The 18,373-nt window shown below is 42.5% G+C and overlaps 1 protein-coding gene across 1 annotated transcript in view; it reads right to left on the minus strand.

The window, feature by feature from the left end:
* TAFA2 (TAFA chemokine like family member 2) overlaps positions 1-17,187 on the minus strand; it is a 297,984-nt gene extending 280,797 nt beyond the window's left edge. The window contains exon 1 of the mRNA XM_024205109.2: positions 15,900-17,187. The gene's annotated coding sequence lies outside the window, so the exon portion shown is untranslated. The remainder of the gene's footprint in view (positions 1-15,899) is intronic.
* Positions 17,188-18,373: the final 1,186 nt, after the last annotated feature.

Below are 18,373 nucleotides of genomic sequence, written 5' to 3' on the forward strand. Positions count from 1 at the left end.
CAAGATGCATCTGAAGAAGTGAGGTTCTTACCCACGAAAGCTTATGCTCCCAATACTTCTGTTAGTCTTAAAGGTGCCACAGGACCCTCTGTTGCTTTTTACAGATTCAGACTAACACGGCTACCCCTCTGATCTATTCCTTTGTATGCTATGGTGGAAAATGTGGGTTTGAGCTGTAATAATTTTATGAAAATGTGACCTAGCTATTAAGATAGTCAGAACAAAGATGCCTATGGGGCTAGACACCCTTGTGGACCTTTACATCCACATAGACAATCAGCTGAGAGAACAAAGGGAGGAGAAAAAGAGGTTCTCTGCAGCCTCCCACCCACATACTATGATCTCACCTTCTGTTTCACCTTCTGAACCCACAAGCTGATCTGACTTGTCAGCAACTAACACCCAAAGAAAAGGAACAACACCATCAACACCACTTGTGTTTCCCTGATATCTTGGCCTGCCCAGTACAATCTCAGAGGTGCTTGGGGAAACAAGCCAGTCCAAGCATATTGGGGGAACCAGCCTGAGCCTTGTGAGAAGAGAACTTCCCCGTACCCTAGTCCTTAGTGAGATGCACTCTGAGCCCCATCCAGGGGCTTTTCCATTTGCAGGTGTCTATCCTGGGGGGACCCTCCCCACCCCAACAGATTCTCTTCCAACAGACCTTCATTGATTCTGAAGCAGATGACAATTTTACGGATGCAGCTACAGCTCGGGCCCTACAGTTTTTCCTGCTATGTAAGGCCATGCCAGAGACGATTGAAACTACTGACAGCTCCCCACTGTCTTCAGGTCCAATTCTGAAGGAAACTGTCTCCTTGGAGGCCATTATTCAGGGACACAGAGAAATATGACAATTCCGCATGATCCATTCCAAGCATTTTCCCCTGATCTTTGCCATCTCCTGGCTGACCCTTCATGGTCTCATCGTTCACTGGTGAGAAAAGGTCACTCTCCCATCAGAATTCTGCTTTTAATATTTAGTTATGACAGACGGACTGAATGACGCCTTAGCGACATTCCAGCACTTCATTAATGATATGCTATGACACTTCCTGGAACAGTTTGTGGTGGTATTCTTAGGTAATATATTGATCTTCTCAGATAATCAGGACCAACACACCACTCACATCTGCACAGTCTTGGAGAGACTACAACAGCACAGTCTCTACACTAAACTTGAGAAGTGTGCACTTGCAACTGACTTCCTGGGCTTCATCCTGTCCCCAGAACTAATCAAGATGGATCCACACAAGGTTCAGGCTGTCTGCGACTGAGCAGCACCCCGCAATGTGCATGACCTACAACGTTGTTTAGGCTTCACAAACTTTTACCAGAGTTCATTCTGGATTTTTCAAAACAAGCTGAACCCCTCACTGCCCTACTCTGGAAAAACACCCAGTTCCCTTGGTCACCCGAGGCCCAGCATGCACTCGAGCAGCTGAACCTTGTCTTCACCACCGCTCTAGTACTGGCCCACCCAAACATGACACAAACGTTCATTGTGGAAGCCGATGCCTATAGTAGGGAGATTGGGGCAGTCCTCTCACAAAGGCATGGACCCAAGATAATACTACACCCCATCACCTACTACTTGAGGAAGCTTATCCCTGCTGAGAACAACTATGAGATCTTGGACAAGGAGCTCCTGGCAATTAAGACTGCCTTCGAAGAGGGGCAACATTACTTGGAAAGTGTTTACCAATCATAATAACCTGGAGTATCTGTACAGGGCCAAGGTCCTAAACCAATGACAGCTCCAATGGGTCCTATTTGTCTCCTACTTTACCTTGACCTAACACCCTGGAACTAGAAGTGGCAAGGCTGATGCCTCATCCCAAAGATATGACTATGGCCCATAAGGCCCCAGTCAGGAACCAGCCCAGAATCAGCCCACATTCTCGGGTCCTATAGTTTTCTCAATGTGACTTGCTGCCAGGACTTGCTCACACTCATCCACTATGCCTGTCTCTGGAATTCTGCCCAATGAGTTGGCCACTATCAACTGACAACCCCAAGACACCTGGGAGGGAAATTACATTTGTAAAAGACTGGATTTATGTTCCCCCCACAACCTGAAAGAGTGACAGTTCTTTAACCATCCCATGATTCCACCCTGGCAGGACATTTAGGGAGACAATTAACATCTCATTTGGGGTTTTTTTTGGTGGCCTCCTATGCATCCCATAATAAAAGCATGTGTAGCTTCCTCCCAGGTGTGTGCCTGTACCAAGAACCCATACCAGAAATCCTGTGGTCTCCTCCAACCTCTGGACATCCCATCTTGGCCCAGGGAGACCATTTCCTTGGACTTTGTGGTAGAACTAACAGAATCCAGTGGTTTTACAATCATCCTAACGGTGGTAGATCGCTTTTCTAAGATGGCCCACTTCATTCCCCTGTGTGTCTTTACCCTTTGCGGGCAACACTGCCCAGCTCTGGATGAACAACATGGACCATCTTCCTGGCCTTCCAGATCACGTCACCTCTGGCTGGGAGCCGCAGGTTAGTGCCTACTTCTAACAAATGTAGGGCCTCATGCCAGGAGTCCACACACACCTGTCCTCTGCCTACAATAAGAACATAAGAATAGCCATACCGAGTCAGACCAATGGTCTGTCTATCCCAGTATCCTTTCTTACAATAGTGGCCAATGCCAGGTGCTTCCAAGGAAATGACTAGAACAGGACAATCATCAAGTGATCCATCCATTCCCAACATCTGGCAGTCAGAGTCTTAGGGACACTCAGGGCATGGGGTATCCATCATTAGTCAATGGCCAAATGGAAAGAATCTACTAGATCCTAAAATGATACTTGTGATGCTACATTAACCATCATTGGGATGGCTGATCTTCACTGTTACCCTATGCCGAGTTCTCATACAATAATGCAGACCATGCATTCACAAGCCACTGCCCCTTCTTTATCAACTATGGGTATCACCCCAATTTCACCCACAACTACTTATATGTTCCCCCAACCCATTTGCCTTAGACCTAGAACAACACAGCCATCACATCTAAGAGGAGGTGAAGAGACACCTTGAAAAGGTAAAGGAGGAGTACAAAAAGCATGCAGACAAGCATAGACAACAGGGCCCCGCCTACACCATAGGACAGAAGATATGGCTTTCTACAGAACACTTCTGCACAGACAGACTCTGTCAGAAACTAGACTACCAGTTCCTTGACCTGTACTGGATTCAGTGGCTTACCTGGGACCTATGAAGCCTACCCTGAGTGTGAAGCTCTGCTTCTGAGGTCGGATTGCTGCTCTGGGGCATTAGTCCACTGGCCAAGCAGCAGGCACAGGAAGCGGTCTGAACAACTGGGCTCCCCCTTGTTCTGGGCTCTGTGCCTTGTGCTTCCTGTTCCTGCTCCTTGATTTCCTGGCATCCCAACCTGGCTTGACTCCTCACATCTGACTTGTGGCCCCTGATCTCCAGTTTTGATCCTGCTTCTGACCTCCTAGTATCCTATCCCATCTGCCTCTGGGATCCTGCCTTGTGACTATGGACTCCGGCTCTGACTAGTAGTTCTGCCTGCCCACAACCCACCCATGACAATTATATTCATGTGAAGGAACCAATAATTATTTAGATTCTGGCTGAAACTCTGATGCTGGGATTTAATACCAGTGTAACCAACTCTTCCAATAGCCTCATGATTTTTTTCTGGGGCTGGAGCCAATCTAGCAAGGACATGAGATGTTCCAGCCTTCCCCTGAATTTCAGCCCTGCCTGGGCAAAAGATACCTCCGACTTCCTGCCCCATTTTCCCCACTACCTAGGGAAGTCTCGCCAATCAGGGCCACTGCAGGAAGCAGATAGAGGAGTTTTTGAGTAGAAGAGAGTTAGCAACCCATACCGCTGTCACAGAAGGGGAAGGAAGGAGCAGAAAAAGCCTAGCAGCTCAGGGGTGCCTTGCTTCCTTGTCCCTCTCCCGCATCCTGTGAACAATGGGTCACTCTGTTCTTTGCTCCTCCCCTCTCCCTCCTTGCAACATCAAGTCTGGAAAAGGGAAGAGGGGGAGCTGGAACTGCCCCGCCCCCCAGGTCTGGAAAAGGGAGAAAGCGACTCCATTGCATCTACTCCCCCCCAGGCCTGGGGGATGGGGGTAAAGAACCCCTGAAGCTACACCAACAGGAGGAGCAGAGGTGAGACTGGGAGGACAGGCAGATGCAGGGTTAGAACTGTTGTAGAGGCTGGGAGTGCCTCATTAATTGCTGGGCTGGGGGACAGGCAGATGTGACGGTGGGGGAGACATTGAATTAATTTGAACGTTGGGGAGAAGTTAGAAGCCCAGTACCAGCCAGAGCTCCTGCAGCAGGGACAAACATCACCTCACCCAAATTTGGGAAATTTGGCAACACTAATGTCACATGTGCACACACTAGGGGTGGGCAAAGGGAGTTCACAAGTTAACACAGACCTAAACCCACACAAATTGTCTTTTAAAAAGTTATGAGTTTTTGGGTTTTTTTAAGAGTCTGACTCATGATTATTGAGCAAATGGTGTTGGTAATACCAGGATACTGGCAGAATATGTTGTATGAAATACCAATTCCTTTTGTTGTTTTATGTAGTGTACTTATCATCCCACCTTCATTCATACACAAAATAAGATTCTTCCTGTTATTTACTCTGACAGAGGGTCTGGGGATTATGCCCATAAAAAAAATTATATATACACCTCTACCCCGATATAACGCTGTCCTCGGGAGCCAAAAAATCATAACCACGTTATAGGTGAAACCGCGTTATATCGAACTTGCTTTGATCTACCGGAGCACGTAGCCCCGCCCCCCCCGGAGCGCTGCTTTACTGCGTTATATATGAATTCGTGTTGTATCGGGTCACGTTATATCGGGGTAGAGGTGTATAGGCAAAAGAAATATTTGCTTGGAGAAGTTTAACAAGAGGCCTGACCACAAATAGAACCAGACAATCTAGTCTCTGAAATGGGATCTGAGTTTGGAAGTTAAGCATTTGTGCTATTAATCATCATTAATGGTCTTTGTATCCTCAATGGCCAATCTCTCCTAAAGAATGCAGCCAGTCCCCATACTATATTGTGTGAGTAGATATCTGGAAGAAACTGGTTTGGAAAGTGGGGGGGGGGGCAGTTGGGCTGGACCAGGCACTCATGTCTGACATGCAAGCTAATTCAAACATTCCCTATCCAAACGATTCCTTCTAGGTATGGAAGATAATTTTTCATACCTGGTTCAAAACTTCACAGCATTCCTGCTTATAGCATTGCTGCTCTGCCCCTGCTTCTCCAGAGAACAGACAAAGGGAAAGTTTCTCTCTCATTTTAAAAAGTTCTAGCCTTCCCATTGACTCTTTTGGTCAGATGCCCACTCCTTTTCTTTTATCTGTTGGCTTGTTAACCCTTTACAGGTAAAGCAAGCAGAAAACAGCTACCAAGAGGGATTTTACAGCTAACTGGCTGGCTGGGTGTCTATCAAAGGGAGCTACACCCCCCTTCATTTATCACATCATTTTTATTTTAATTCCATTATCTCAGGGGGGGGTATATAAAACTTGTTTTTATTAAGCTTACTATTGTGTGGGTAACTTCACTGCAGATGTCTCCAAAGAAAAGAGAACCCAGTACCCCTAAGGAGAGACACTGAAGGGCAAAGAGTCTCTGGAACCTACACTCCCCCGCTTTAGTCTTGATCAAGGGCCATGGACAAAGGTGCCCTATTCCAGTGATTTATGTTACTAATAGGCTGTGAGGGGCAAGAACAATGGGAGAAGCCAAAAGACCAAGAAAGAGATGAGAATTGGTGGGGGCGTGGGTGCACTCACTATAAATCATGCTGTTTGCAGAATGCATATATAGTCAAAGCATTTTAATTATATGGAGTTATAGGTATAAATTATCACAATAATGGAGCTATACAATCTGGACCTAACTGATAGTTTTACTTTATATTACAGCTGTGTATTTGTTCAATCAAAAAGATTCTATCAGCTGTGATGGTTTTATTCACTCATCCCTACTAAGTCATCCACACATTTTCTTAAGTTTTTAATTAGATATCTATTTAATTTGAGGAATTGTTCTATTAAAATGATTAACAGAGAAATAATAAATGAGAATTATACACTGACAGAAATGGTAGTGTCTACACAGTTTATTTTGTATACATTTACTTGCAATGGTGTTTATCTTAAGTTATTCAAAAATATTCTCCTCTAAAAAATGATTCTTTTAACCTTTTCGAGGCCAAAATAATTTAGACAACCGTTTTCATTTTGGGTGATGTTAAAATAGCATCTGGAATAGTCTTTTCTTTAGTACGGATACAACTTGTGGCTGTTGTACTGATACAATGGTCTTCAGAGTTTCAGCATATAAATAAATTCAAATGAGATAATCCCCAGAGGATGGATATGGAGAAAGAATAGCCAAATAATGCTACTACTCTTGTAGGTTTCAAATTAACTGTTTCATTCTAAAGTTATAATTATCAGGAGGAATGCAGTTATTCAGTAATGCATTAAAAGAGCATAATGTTTCATAGCTCATTAAATAGAAAATATATTGAAAATTTGGGAATCAGAATCATTTGCAGCTTGCTCTGAGCTGATGGGTCATGGCATAAAAAAAAAAACTTTTTTGGCAGGAAAGCAATCTGGTATTGCTGACTGCAGACTGTATTTACTTGACATTCAGAAAGATCATATGACGCCAATGCAGATGAGGTGAGTTTATGCAACAGTGAGGAGGAAAGGAAGGGCAAGGAGAGCAGAAGAGATTAGATAATGGGTGGTTGGATGGTGTGATAGAGAAGAGAGGAAAGTGTGTGTTAGTATGATGAGTTTTAGATAGCTATGGTGAGGGTGACTAGATTTTTAAGACATACCATACATTCATGCCATTCTAGTTATAGCTGCGTCAGCACTTTCTTTACAAAAAGTTTTTTTTTTCAGAACTTTTACCATTTATCAGGTAAATAATAGACAATTTCAAGATTATTCTGCAGACCAAAATATCTATTAACTGATGGATGTTATTGCACTAAAGGTGATGTAAATAATATGCTTTTTAAAAATCAGAGCCTAAAAGTGTATTCAGTGGATTTCAAATATGTATTTACAGTAGACACAAACCTTAGGAGAGCTTTAAAATGTATAATAGCAAAATGCTTGAGAAAAGCCAAATTGTCTCTAATTATAGTGGAGATAAACTCCAAAACATTAGACCACATATGCTCAAACAGAAAGAAGCTAAGAATGGCAAAGGTAAAGCTTCAGCTTCCTTCTTGTTTTTTTTTCCTTACGCAATTGTACCTAACTATTACAGGGATATAAGAGCACGAAGGGAAATATGTGCAGCAGTGACCAGGTTCAGATTTAAAGATGGAGAGCCAACCATCTAAAAGTGGAAGTTTCAGAAATCTTTTGTATTTCTTCCTTTTGTTGGTTGGTGTCTGAGCTGTGAAATGACTCGGCAGAATCAAAACACAGGTACCGTCAGGAAGAGTATTTCCAACAAAAGATAAGCTTTAGAAACCAGAAAATAAAAAGCAAGTTGCCATGAGTGTGCGTATATATCTGTACATAACAAAACTTCCCCAGTCTGGGGTCCACCACAGTCAAAAATCAGCTGATGGGTGTCCTTCCCCTGGCCACCAGTGCCACCTCTTAATCATCAAGGACCAGATAACTGTAGCATTGACAAGGTGGTACATTATCTAAATCCAGAGGGAAGAGAGAGCCTAGGATTCCAGTTTATATACACAAAAACAGGATCTTAAAATGGGAGGTGTTGGTCAATTTTAACCATCAATAGCACTACCAGTTCTACCTATAATAACCATATCTGAATATACTGTATATTGCATTAGTGCATATTAACAACGCGTCTTTCCTTGGGTTCTCATAACATCATAAAACAAAAGACAATATCTTTACTTATTTGTTACTATCACCAGACCACAAGATAAAACTAACAGCCTTAACTTATATACAGCTGGGCTCTTCTTTGTTAAAATACACAGTTAAATGGGTCTCAAAACAAGTTAAATATAAGTACCGGAATGCAGTCATGTTGATATTTTCTTGCTGGAATACTGTAACCAATTTTTTTCCTAATTAAGTTCTAAATATGACCTCATTTTTTGTGAGAATATCAATATCTTGTATACCATCTCAGATGGTGACATTTTATTCTACTTCTACACTAGTGACATCACTTTTGAACAATAAGACAACTATATTTGTAGTTTGTAATACTAAAATGCCTGGGTAGCTAATATAACCTTCTAAAACTATCTGCTATTACAGCCTGCTTAGATTTTATTTCTATCTTTGTTTGAAATGTAAGTGTATGTAATATTTGTCGTTGATGGATTATGGAGAATTTAAGTCGTGCATTTATCCACGGAGCTTGGATAACAGTGCAAGATTCTCAACGGCTTGTTGGTCTAAGGCAAAGGTTCTCAAACTGTGGGTTGGGATCCCAAAAATGGGTCATGGCCCTGTTTTAATGAGGTCGCCAGTGCTGGTATCAGACTTGCTGGGGTCCTGGACCAGAGCTGAAGCCCGAGTCCCACCACCCGAAGCGGGGCTCAGGCTTCAGCTTCAGCCCTAGGCAGCAGGGCTCAGGTTACAGGCCCCCTGCCTGGGGCTGAAACCCTTGGGCTTCAAGCTTTGCCGCTTGGAGTGGTGGGGTCAGACAGGCTCAGACTTCAGTCCCCCCTCCTGGGGTTGTGTAGTAATTTTTGTTGTCAGAAGGGGTTGCAGTACAATGACGTTTGAGAACCGCTGGTCTAAGGGTATGATTTTTTCTTAGGGTAAGAAAGATCCCTGGTTCAAATCCTGGACAACCCCTCACAAAGACTGAGATTGGTCCTCTGTCTTTAAAATCTGGAGGTGAGGCTAGATTATCACAATGGTCCCTTCTGGCATTGGAACCTATGAATAACATCCCAACAATGTGCCTCAACCCTGGTCACTAAGCAGCAAGAGTGTAGTCTGCATACATGTATAGGCCCCAATTCAGCAAAGTTTTTAAGTGCATGCCTAACTTTAAGAATGCAAGCAGTCCCACTGAAGTCAAATGGGGACTATTCACTTGCAAAGCACGTGTTTAAGTGCTTTGGTTGATAAGGCCTCAATCTTTGGCCTCTCTGTGGCCATCAACAGCAAGCATGCCATTTTTGTCAATCGCATTTGTGTTTTTTATGATCTGGACATTGGATCAATAGGAACTGGACTGAGACCATCAGCTCATTTCACATAAACCACCAGAAAACTTCCAAATGGTATTCACTTTCAGTAATTACTGGCCCTGGTCCAAATTTCAGGTAGTGACCTAAATGGGAAAGGCCCTGAATCACATTATCTATCCTCTGAGCCATCAAGACACCATTCCCTTGTATTTTACACTATTACATGTAATGATACAATATCTTGCTCTGAAGTATGGTCCAGCTTAGAACTCAAAGGGCCAAACTGAGATCTTAGGTTGCACAGAGGTACATTCCTAAAAAGCCTCAGCTGTGACGGTAACCACAGAACATAGTTTTAACAAACTACTCCTGGATCCCCCAAAACTTGCTGTTGTGAGACTGCATATTACTAAGACATAAATAAATGTACTATAGAGTTTTTAAAAATATTATTAAGACCTTATCACATATTAGACAATTGCTGTTCAGTTTTACTAAGTCAATGAACAAAGCATAGCTGTGATGCATTCTCCTTGCATTTTGGGAACAAAGAAATTGCCATGCTGGATCAGACCATGGTCTATCTAGATCAGTATTCTGTCTCCAACCGTGGCCACAACCAGCTGCTGCAGAAGAAGGTGCAAGAAACCCTGCAGTAGGTCGTTATGAGATTACCTGCCCCAGGCAAAGTTTCCTCCTAACCCCCTCTAAGTTAGACATTGGTTCATGCCTCAAAGCATGAATTTCTCTCTCTTACAAAACATACATCTTAATACATACCATTATAACTATGAAATTCTTGCTGTTCATATAAATGTCCAGTACTCTTTTTCTGTTGTGTATGTCCACTTGCTAATTTGCAGAGTTCAGCAATTTGATATGGCCATCCCTGTCATTAGTGCAAATAGGTGAAGATTCTCATCACTAAGGCTACATTTTAGTCAAGGGTATTTTTAGTAAAAGTCATAGACAAGACACGGGCAGTAAACAAAAATTCATGGCCCGTGACCTGTCCATGTCTTTTACTATATACCCTTGACTAAAACTTGGGGGTGAGGGGGTGGCCCGGGGGGCACCGCATGGCCCAGGACCCATGCTGGTGCTGGGGGGCAGGTGGCAGCGCACAGCCCAGGACCCGCATTGATGCTCGGGGGGGGGGAGGGGGGGAGTGTGCAGTTGGTGGGGCTGGCAGGCTCCCTACCTGGCTCCACGCCTCCCCAGAAGCAATGACATTCCCCTCCCTTAACTCCTAGGCAGAGGCATGGCCAGGCATCCTTGCGCGCTGCCCGAGTGCCAGCTCCACAGCTCCCATTGGCCGGGAACCACAGCCAATGGGAGCTGCGGGGGTGGTGCCTGCAGGAGGAGACAGTGCACAGAGCTGCCTGGCCACACCTCTGCCTAGGAGCTGAGGGATGTTGCTGCTTCCAGGGAGCCCACCCCGAGCCCTCACCCCCTCCTACACACCAACCCCCAGCCCTGAGCCCCCTCCCACACACAAACTCCTGCTGCTGCCGGGGGTTGGGGGGGGGGGGAGATGCGATGGCCCGAGACTGCCCCAGCAACAACCAGTGTAGCTGGCCTGGGAGCTGCCCAAACTGTTCAGGCAGCCCCCGGGCCAGCTGCACCAGCTGCTGCAGAAGTCATGGAGGTCCCGGAAAGTCACAAAATCCATGACTTCTGTGACAAACTCAGAGACTTACTCATTGTCCACCTTTCCAAAAAGCTGTCAGTATTGTCGCACATTATAGTTCATAGTTTGTCCTTTCCTTGGTATTGTTAAATAAGATTCTCATAAGACAAAAGACTATTCACAATGGCACAGTGGTGTTAACAGACTTATATTCGTGATTCACATTATGAGGGTCAAAAATAACATGTCCACTGCAGCTACCAGAAACTATTAACATAGTAGCCATTATGAGGTTTGATAACCTTATAACAGGAGGTTAACTAACCCTCTTCCCAGCTCACACACATGCATTTATATAGGTGACTGGTTCCATACTGCTTCAGATAAAAGATCTGTTCTTGCAACTGCTTACTCATGTGAGCAATCTGCTAGCATGAATAAAAGTCTGCAGGATCAAGTCCATAGAAAACATTTTCCATAAACCGCATGACAAATCTTACATCCATCACCAGCTACAGTTGCAAAGCATTCTGCAGAGAACTATTCTGATGTACCAGAAAAGAAGAAAAAGCGTGTTTGGCTACTTGTCTCCATTTTATCTAAGTGTACAGTGTCCCACCATAATTACTACTGTGAAGCATGATCACATTATTATTTTCTCTCTCCAAAGTGTTTTTTGAAATACGTTTCAGGAAGGGAGCTATATAAAAATGAATTGAATTGTATATCTGTGGAAGTGAGAAAGCGTTGCTGTTATGGAAGAGTGCTTTCGGCTGACATGATTATTTTGTTGTTTTCCTTTGATAGACAACTGACTGTACATAGTGATAAAAAGATAGCTGGAGATGACCAGGTGCAGAATTAGAGCATAGAAATCCCAGCTTTACTGTGCTTTATCTAACACAAGGAAATGGCTACAAGCCAAATGAAATGATTGTTATTGGTGATGTCACCATTCACCATATTCCCAAGTAATTAAGGTCTCATTTGCAATGTGGCTACCAGCTGACATTATGTCTGCATATTGGATGTAGCTGGGTTTTGCAAACCTAACTTGGGTTTTTAAATACAAACATATTTCTGTGATTTACAAAACAAAATACTTGGGCCAGATACTCTGCTGGAGTAAACTGGCACAGCTCCATGGGCAGTCCTCTCTTTTTAAATGATGTTTGTAGTTTGTGTTCAAATATAGAGGTTTATGCTTAAAATGTATTACATATAGGTTAGTTTAATGCTTAAACGCTCTATAAATTGAACTCCATATTGTACAGCCAGTAAGCAACAATAATAAACAGATACATCTCTACAAAGGAAACCAAAATGGAACTGTTTGCATTTACATTTTTGTTACCTAAAATATCCTCAGAAATAAAGTGAAATTTTAACGATGTTCTATATCTAGAGATAATGGGACAGATCCTCAGCTGGTATAAATTGTCATAGCTTCCAATGGAGCTATGACAATTTACACCGGCTGACAAGCTGCCCCATTATTTGAAAATGCAAAGAATACGTTTGTATTTTTTAATATCCAGAAGAAGCTGATGAATATAACAAAAAGGCCCTCAATCAGAGCACAACATTTATTTCCATTTTTTAAGAACCCTATTTCAAAGGGAAAATGGAATGGAGTACCTGTATTTTCAAATGAAATGCCATTTCCAGCAGAATTACACAATTTTACAAAATCAATGGCTATGAGACAATGGACATGTCAGTACTGCCTTTCATTTAAATGTGATGACTAAATATAGATTGTAAATATGAGAACCAACATTAATTAATTGGTTTTCGCAGTCCTTAGTTTCTTTGCCCTTCACAGTGGCATGCAGTCTGTTTGCTTTAATTTATTTTCTTTGTTTTGATGATATTTGATTAATAAATACATTGATGAATTGCATTTGTAAATGCCATCCATAGATCACAAGAAAAGAATATGCTTGATGTTCCTATTATGGCGATCTTGGAAGATTTTTTTTCCCTCCTTCAACTTTTAGTATTTAGCAAACACACACACACAGTGCTGCAGTGCTGAATAAAGTTCCCTGTTCTTATCTGAATTTTCAATGAACAAGCAGCTGCAGAATAATGTGACTTAATGAGGCACTTCTAATAAAATACAGCACAACTTAAAAGAGAGGCATACAACTGTTTGCTCACTGATAGAACTATCATTCAAAATAAAATTTCAAAACAATGGTCACATTTTATATATGACTAGTAAATTATATGATTTCCTAGTTTCCACAGTCACTGATGAGTGCATGAGATTGACAAATGTTTAGTATTTTACTATTACCTGTAGTCAAACCTAACACATAATTATGTAGCACTAATCTTCTTCTAATTGACTATTATGCTTTACACAGTTACTAGTAGGCAATAATACATTCCAGAAGAAAGATAGAATTACACCATTAAATATTGCATGTAAATGTGGTGACACTCATATTTGAAAAATGCCTAGATATTTTGTGCCCACCAGAAGCTACACAGACTGTTAGCAAAGAGCTCCTTTAGCAGAAGTCTCTTTCACTTAATAGATAAAAGGAAAACCAATGTATTAATTCTTGAAAACAGTCAGTCTATCAGCTCCACTGATTAAATTATGAAAGTTGATGGCTACTAAATGCTGTTGTGCAATCTCAAAGCAATGTGGTGGCCTATCTGCTTTAGCATAAATCTAAATGAGGCTCAATGAATCTTCAATCTGCAATTTGCCATTGTAACAATCTCTCTAGTATTATCTGTCTACATACATATTACAATTCTCAACTCCACTAATTCTGCTTATGGTCCCCACTAGCACTATCAACTGCATGACTTGTGCCTAGGTGTAAAGTGAAATCCCTTGGTGCTCTTGAAGAGACGTGCAAAAACGTTACACTATATGTCAAATACATGATAAGGTGCTAGATTAGCTCTCATTCGCTGATTAAAACAGTATGACAGGAATCAAGATTTTATTTCAAAATCACCTATCAACTAGACAGCATATCTAAATTCATTCTTTCAAAATCCTCCTGCTCAGATAATACATGGGATTCAGTATAAATATGTCGTGAATAGCAAGACTGATCTAATACAAAATGAGTGATCACTGTAGTCCCCTCCACTAAAATCATGATACTGAAATAGTTTACATTTACAGTAAGAACAGTATTGTAGCTTGGGAAGTCAGGGCATCAATAAACTGAAAAAAATAGATGCTCAGGTGAACATCACCAATACAATATCAAAGCTGTGTAAGTAATATCTAAAACTGAGTTTTAGCTGAATTATTTTACCACTGTTACTTGAACAATTATGAAATTATTAAGATTAGATACATAGGTATATTCACAGTGTAAAGTGACTGGAATGTTACTGCGACAAACAAGTATAATAAATAAATCCTTTGTGCCCCTTTTAAAAATTGTCTTAGAAGTAGGTCATGTTTCTCAAGTTTACCTAAAGCCATATTTCCTGGTGGGACAGGACTATTTAGTTTGTTTAGCTTTTTATGTTATGCTCCATAAAGGAATCTTACATTACTATTTTTAATTTGCTTGTATCACCTAATAAAGTAGCTTTAAAATGTTAAATTGGTACCAGTCTGAATGTTAATGTCTAAAAGCAGGTGGTAAGAAAGAGCAACCAGATAATTATCATTTAGTCAATAGTCATTTAAATTTATACAGTGCTGTCAGAAGACGCTAACACCCTGGATGTTTTATGGGGCTGCATTTGTTTATTATTTAAATTAACAGTTCTTCAGGGGTCAAGGCAAGATTTCTTAATTACAAAGCCAAAATTTATTATTGTGGAGGGTTATACAGTTGTTTTTTAAAACAAATTAATACTCTCCAAGCAAAGAGTGGAAAGAGGCCATTGTAACTACACATATATATTAATTCAAAGTTCTTCAGGCAGTTGTTTAAGCTCCTGGTAAGGATGAGGAATAAAAGAGATAAGCATGACAACTCTGCTCCTAGCAGGGCACTGAAAGATGCTGCTCTTTGTGCTTTGCATATACAGCCTGTGCGTCTAATCCCACACTTAGATTAACAGGAAATAAAGCAGATATTTTAAAAAACTTTGTCTTGCACAAGTACAATGGGGTGGAGGGAAGAACCTTCCCACTATGAAACAGAATACAGATAAAACGCTATTGAGCCGTTAAACTAGTTTATTGAAATGGAAAGAAACAAGCAAAACATATGGGCAAGAAATGTCTCAGGTTAGATACCACGATTTGAGGAACATTTACAGAGAAAGAACTGAAGTCATAAACCATACGTTATATAGACCATTTTTAAACTATTCCTCAAACGATTCATTCTTCAACCTCTCCCTTAAGCCATCCAATAGAGTGATCTGTCTCCAAACAAAATACATCTCCCAATATATGGGGCTCTGGAAGTTATCAGCCGCGCTCTTTATGAAAATAGTTACGTAGAGAACCCGATAGTCTTACTAAAATGTCCACCGTTTTGCAGAAATGTGGAGGATTAAATAATCAAAAATGGACAGAATGTGGAGAATTCAAAGAAGTGACCTGACACATCTCATTGATCCATATTAGTGCATCACTGGGCTGTTTATCAGGAGTCCAATAAGTTTACAAACCAGAACTGAACTAGAAAGTGGAGTGAAATTAAAAACAGTTCTTTAATCAAAACAGGCTTTTCTTGAACTTTTTTGTACCGGGGAGGAGGACTTGGAATAATCGACTCACTTAAATACCTTTCCTCACCCTCATCTCTCCTCCCCCCCCCCCCCAATTCACTAGAACTTCTCCCCTCTACCTCTTTCCTCGCCCAGCTCTGATCTGATGTTAGAGTGACTGACTGGATACTTCCCGCATCTCTCTTCACCAAGGGTCCAGACAAGACAAAACGAGGGCCGGGAGCTCGCCACAATTTAGCAGAGTGTGTGTGTGTGTGGGGGGGGATCTCCCTTTACACTCACCCGAAACCCGCACAACAACAAAACTGTACGGGGGGGGGGGGAACCTGGGGAGCCTGAGAGCTGGGAGCAGGAGCTGCAGCTGGCTGAGCCCTGTCACATCTGGAGAGAGCTGGCACCTTCTCACCTACCTGCAGCCCCGCTTCCTTTTGGAAACACCTAGCGATCCTCCTTCAGGTTCCGGGGGGAAACTCCAGCCTTATCGCACTTGCATCGCTTACAAAATCCCAATCCTCCTCCGGCATCCACTGGCATGAATTTGTTCGGGGTGGTGGGGGAGTGTTTTAAATTTGCTGTGTGGGGGTTTCCCCCCCTCCTCTCGGATTTTATCTTGAAATAAAACAGGGATCCGGCAAGCAGGTGCAGGGGGGAGAGGGGGCTTTGGAGGGAGAGGTTGGGGGGGTGTTTCTTGTGCACAATTTAAAAGTGATCAAAGGATTTTTTATAAAGGAGAGATGTAGGTTTTATCTGCTAAAAAGGGACAGCGCCGCTCTCGCCCCTTTGCCAGATCAGTGAAGGTCCCGATCCAGCCTTGCAAGCAGAGAAGGAAGCAAAATTAACCGCGTCCTGCAGCAATCCCCCTCTGTTATTCCACCTCTGATTGGTCTGCTTTTAATACACAGCAAGACTTTGCCCCCTCTCGCCTCGCTCCTTCTCCCTCTTGGGAAAGGTCATTGGAGAGCAGGAGATTCACCTGCAGGGAAAAAATCAGCCCGCACGTACTTCTCCAGATTGCTGGCTGGCTGTGGTGGGATTGTTTTAGACAAGCTGAGGCAGCTGCTGGGGCTTTAAATAAATTCAAGCCAGGCACGTCCTGATGAGACGGGAGATGGTCCTTTCCTCCCCAATGTTTATCTCCCCACTGCTGCCCCAGCTCCTCGATCCTTCTTGCAGCCCCCGATATGTCCGAGCTGTGAACTAAGGTCCAGTTAATAGATAATGTGGCGGTGCTGCTGCCGCTGTCTTGCTGGTAGCCTTTTCAGGAGTCCTACCGCCAGAGTTTCGGAGAGACTAACTAGCCCCATGCACATCGTGGGCTGAATTGTATGTCTGCCTTAGATCTTCTCTCTCTTCTCCAGCACCCACACACAGTCACCACCCAGGAGAAAAGGGTGCGGGTCCAAGCACCAAGCAGGTGTGTCGTTTCTTTCCCTTCAGAAGAAAGGGGAAAGCAGCCAGGTTAACACAAATAAATAGAGACACAAATGAGTAGAGGAAACGAAAAATCCACTCGGACCCAGTTTTGCAACTCCCTAGAACGCCAACCGCTGGGAGAAAAATGAGCGTGGAGTTGGTTTCCCCTTTAAAACCAATCTCTTTAGGGAGATTTCCCCGCCTTTCTTTATTGTAACCAATTCATGAATGAATGAAATCCCTTCAGACTGGGAGAGAGCCCATTCATAGCCAGGAAACCTGGGGCTCCTGGGTGAGCTTTGGAGTAAAATGGTATTGAATAGGATAGGGCTGGGCTGCCTCTCCCCCCCCCTCCCCCCCCAGCAGCCACTGAAGAAGCAGCTGTATTGCTGCTGCGAGAAAAACCAACGCGCCGGGTGGCTGCAGCAGAAAGAGGGACAGAGGCAACCCAAAGCCAAAAGCTGGCCTGTGTCTCCCTCCAGAGGAAGAAGAGACACATATACTGACTACAGCCGATTTGAAATCTACACAAGGAAGGATCTTTGATCCCAATGACACACAACATTGGGCGCCTGGGAGTAGCTTTTGAATGGACATTCCAAGAGGTCATTTAGTAAGGTTACAATCAACTCCAGTTTACTGCGTGTGGCACTTATCTATGGGACCATGGTCTTACTTTTATTCTTACCTTATTTCGCTTTGTGGCCTTAGCAGCGCAATGATCCCTTAGTTGCTGCATTTTTATTTTATTTTATTTTTTGCCATTGGTGATGTGATCCTTTAGCCCAAGGATCTTGGTTCACATAATCAAAACATGCACTTGGGAAAGGCTTTTAAAAACATGAGGCCACTCTTAGACACTCCTGCCTCCCTTCCTGTGTGTTATTCTGCTTGTTATTGGCCTTTTATGCATTTCCTCTTCTCACCCCTCTTTTTATCAGCTCTGAACACGGGCGCATTTAGGAGGATATTCTTAATAGTGCTTTCTTTGCTTTGGAATAGGTTTATTCTTGTACAGCACATGCTGTGTTTACAAATGAAATTATTATGGGACAAACTTGCCACCTTTTGTTGAGTAGCACCTACACCTCAGCCCCAGTAAAGATGGCAGAATCTGGTCCTATATCATTACTTTTGCTTAATAGAGGAGAGGTAGTTTAAGGCACATATTCTTTATGCTTTGCCTCTCCAGTTAACAGAGAGATCTCCAACAATATGACAGAGGTATTAATAAACTAGACAATACAATTAGATGTGTGGGTGTCTATTTATTTTACTGGTTGCAAAAGGTTTTACATGGGTGTCAATCAGTGCAGAATTAAGCGTCCATGATATATTTCATCATTCATTCATTGACAGGTTTAAAAAAATCACCCATACAAATAATAAGATTAAACTGTCCAAGAAACAACTTCTGCAAGTCCCTTTACTGACACCAAACCCTGTATGATGGTAGTCGGTGAACTGTATG

The sequence above is a fragment of the Terrapene carolina genome, unplaced genomic scaffold, assembly GCF_002925995.2.
Source record: "Terrapene carolina triunguis isolate 2854851 unplaced genomic scaffold, T_m_triunguis-2.0 Scaffold68, whole genome shotgun sequence".
Taxonomy (NCBI): Eukaryota; Metazoa; Chordata; order Testudines; family Emydidae; genus Terrapene; species Terrapene triunguis.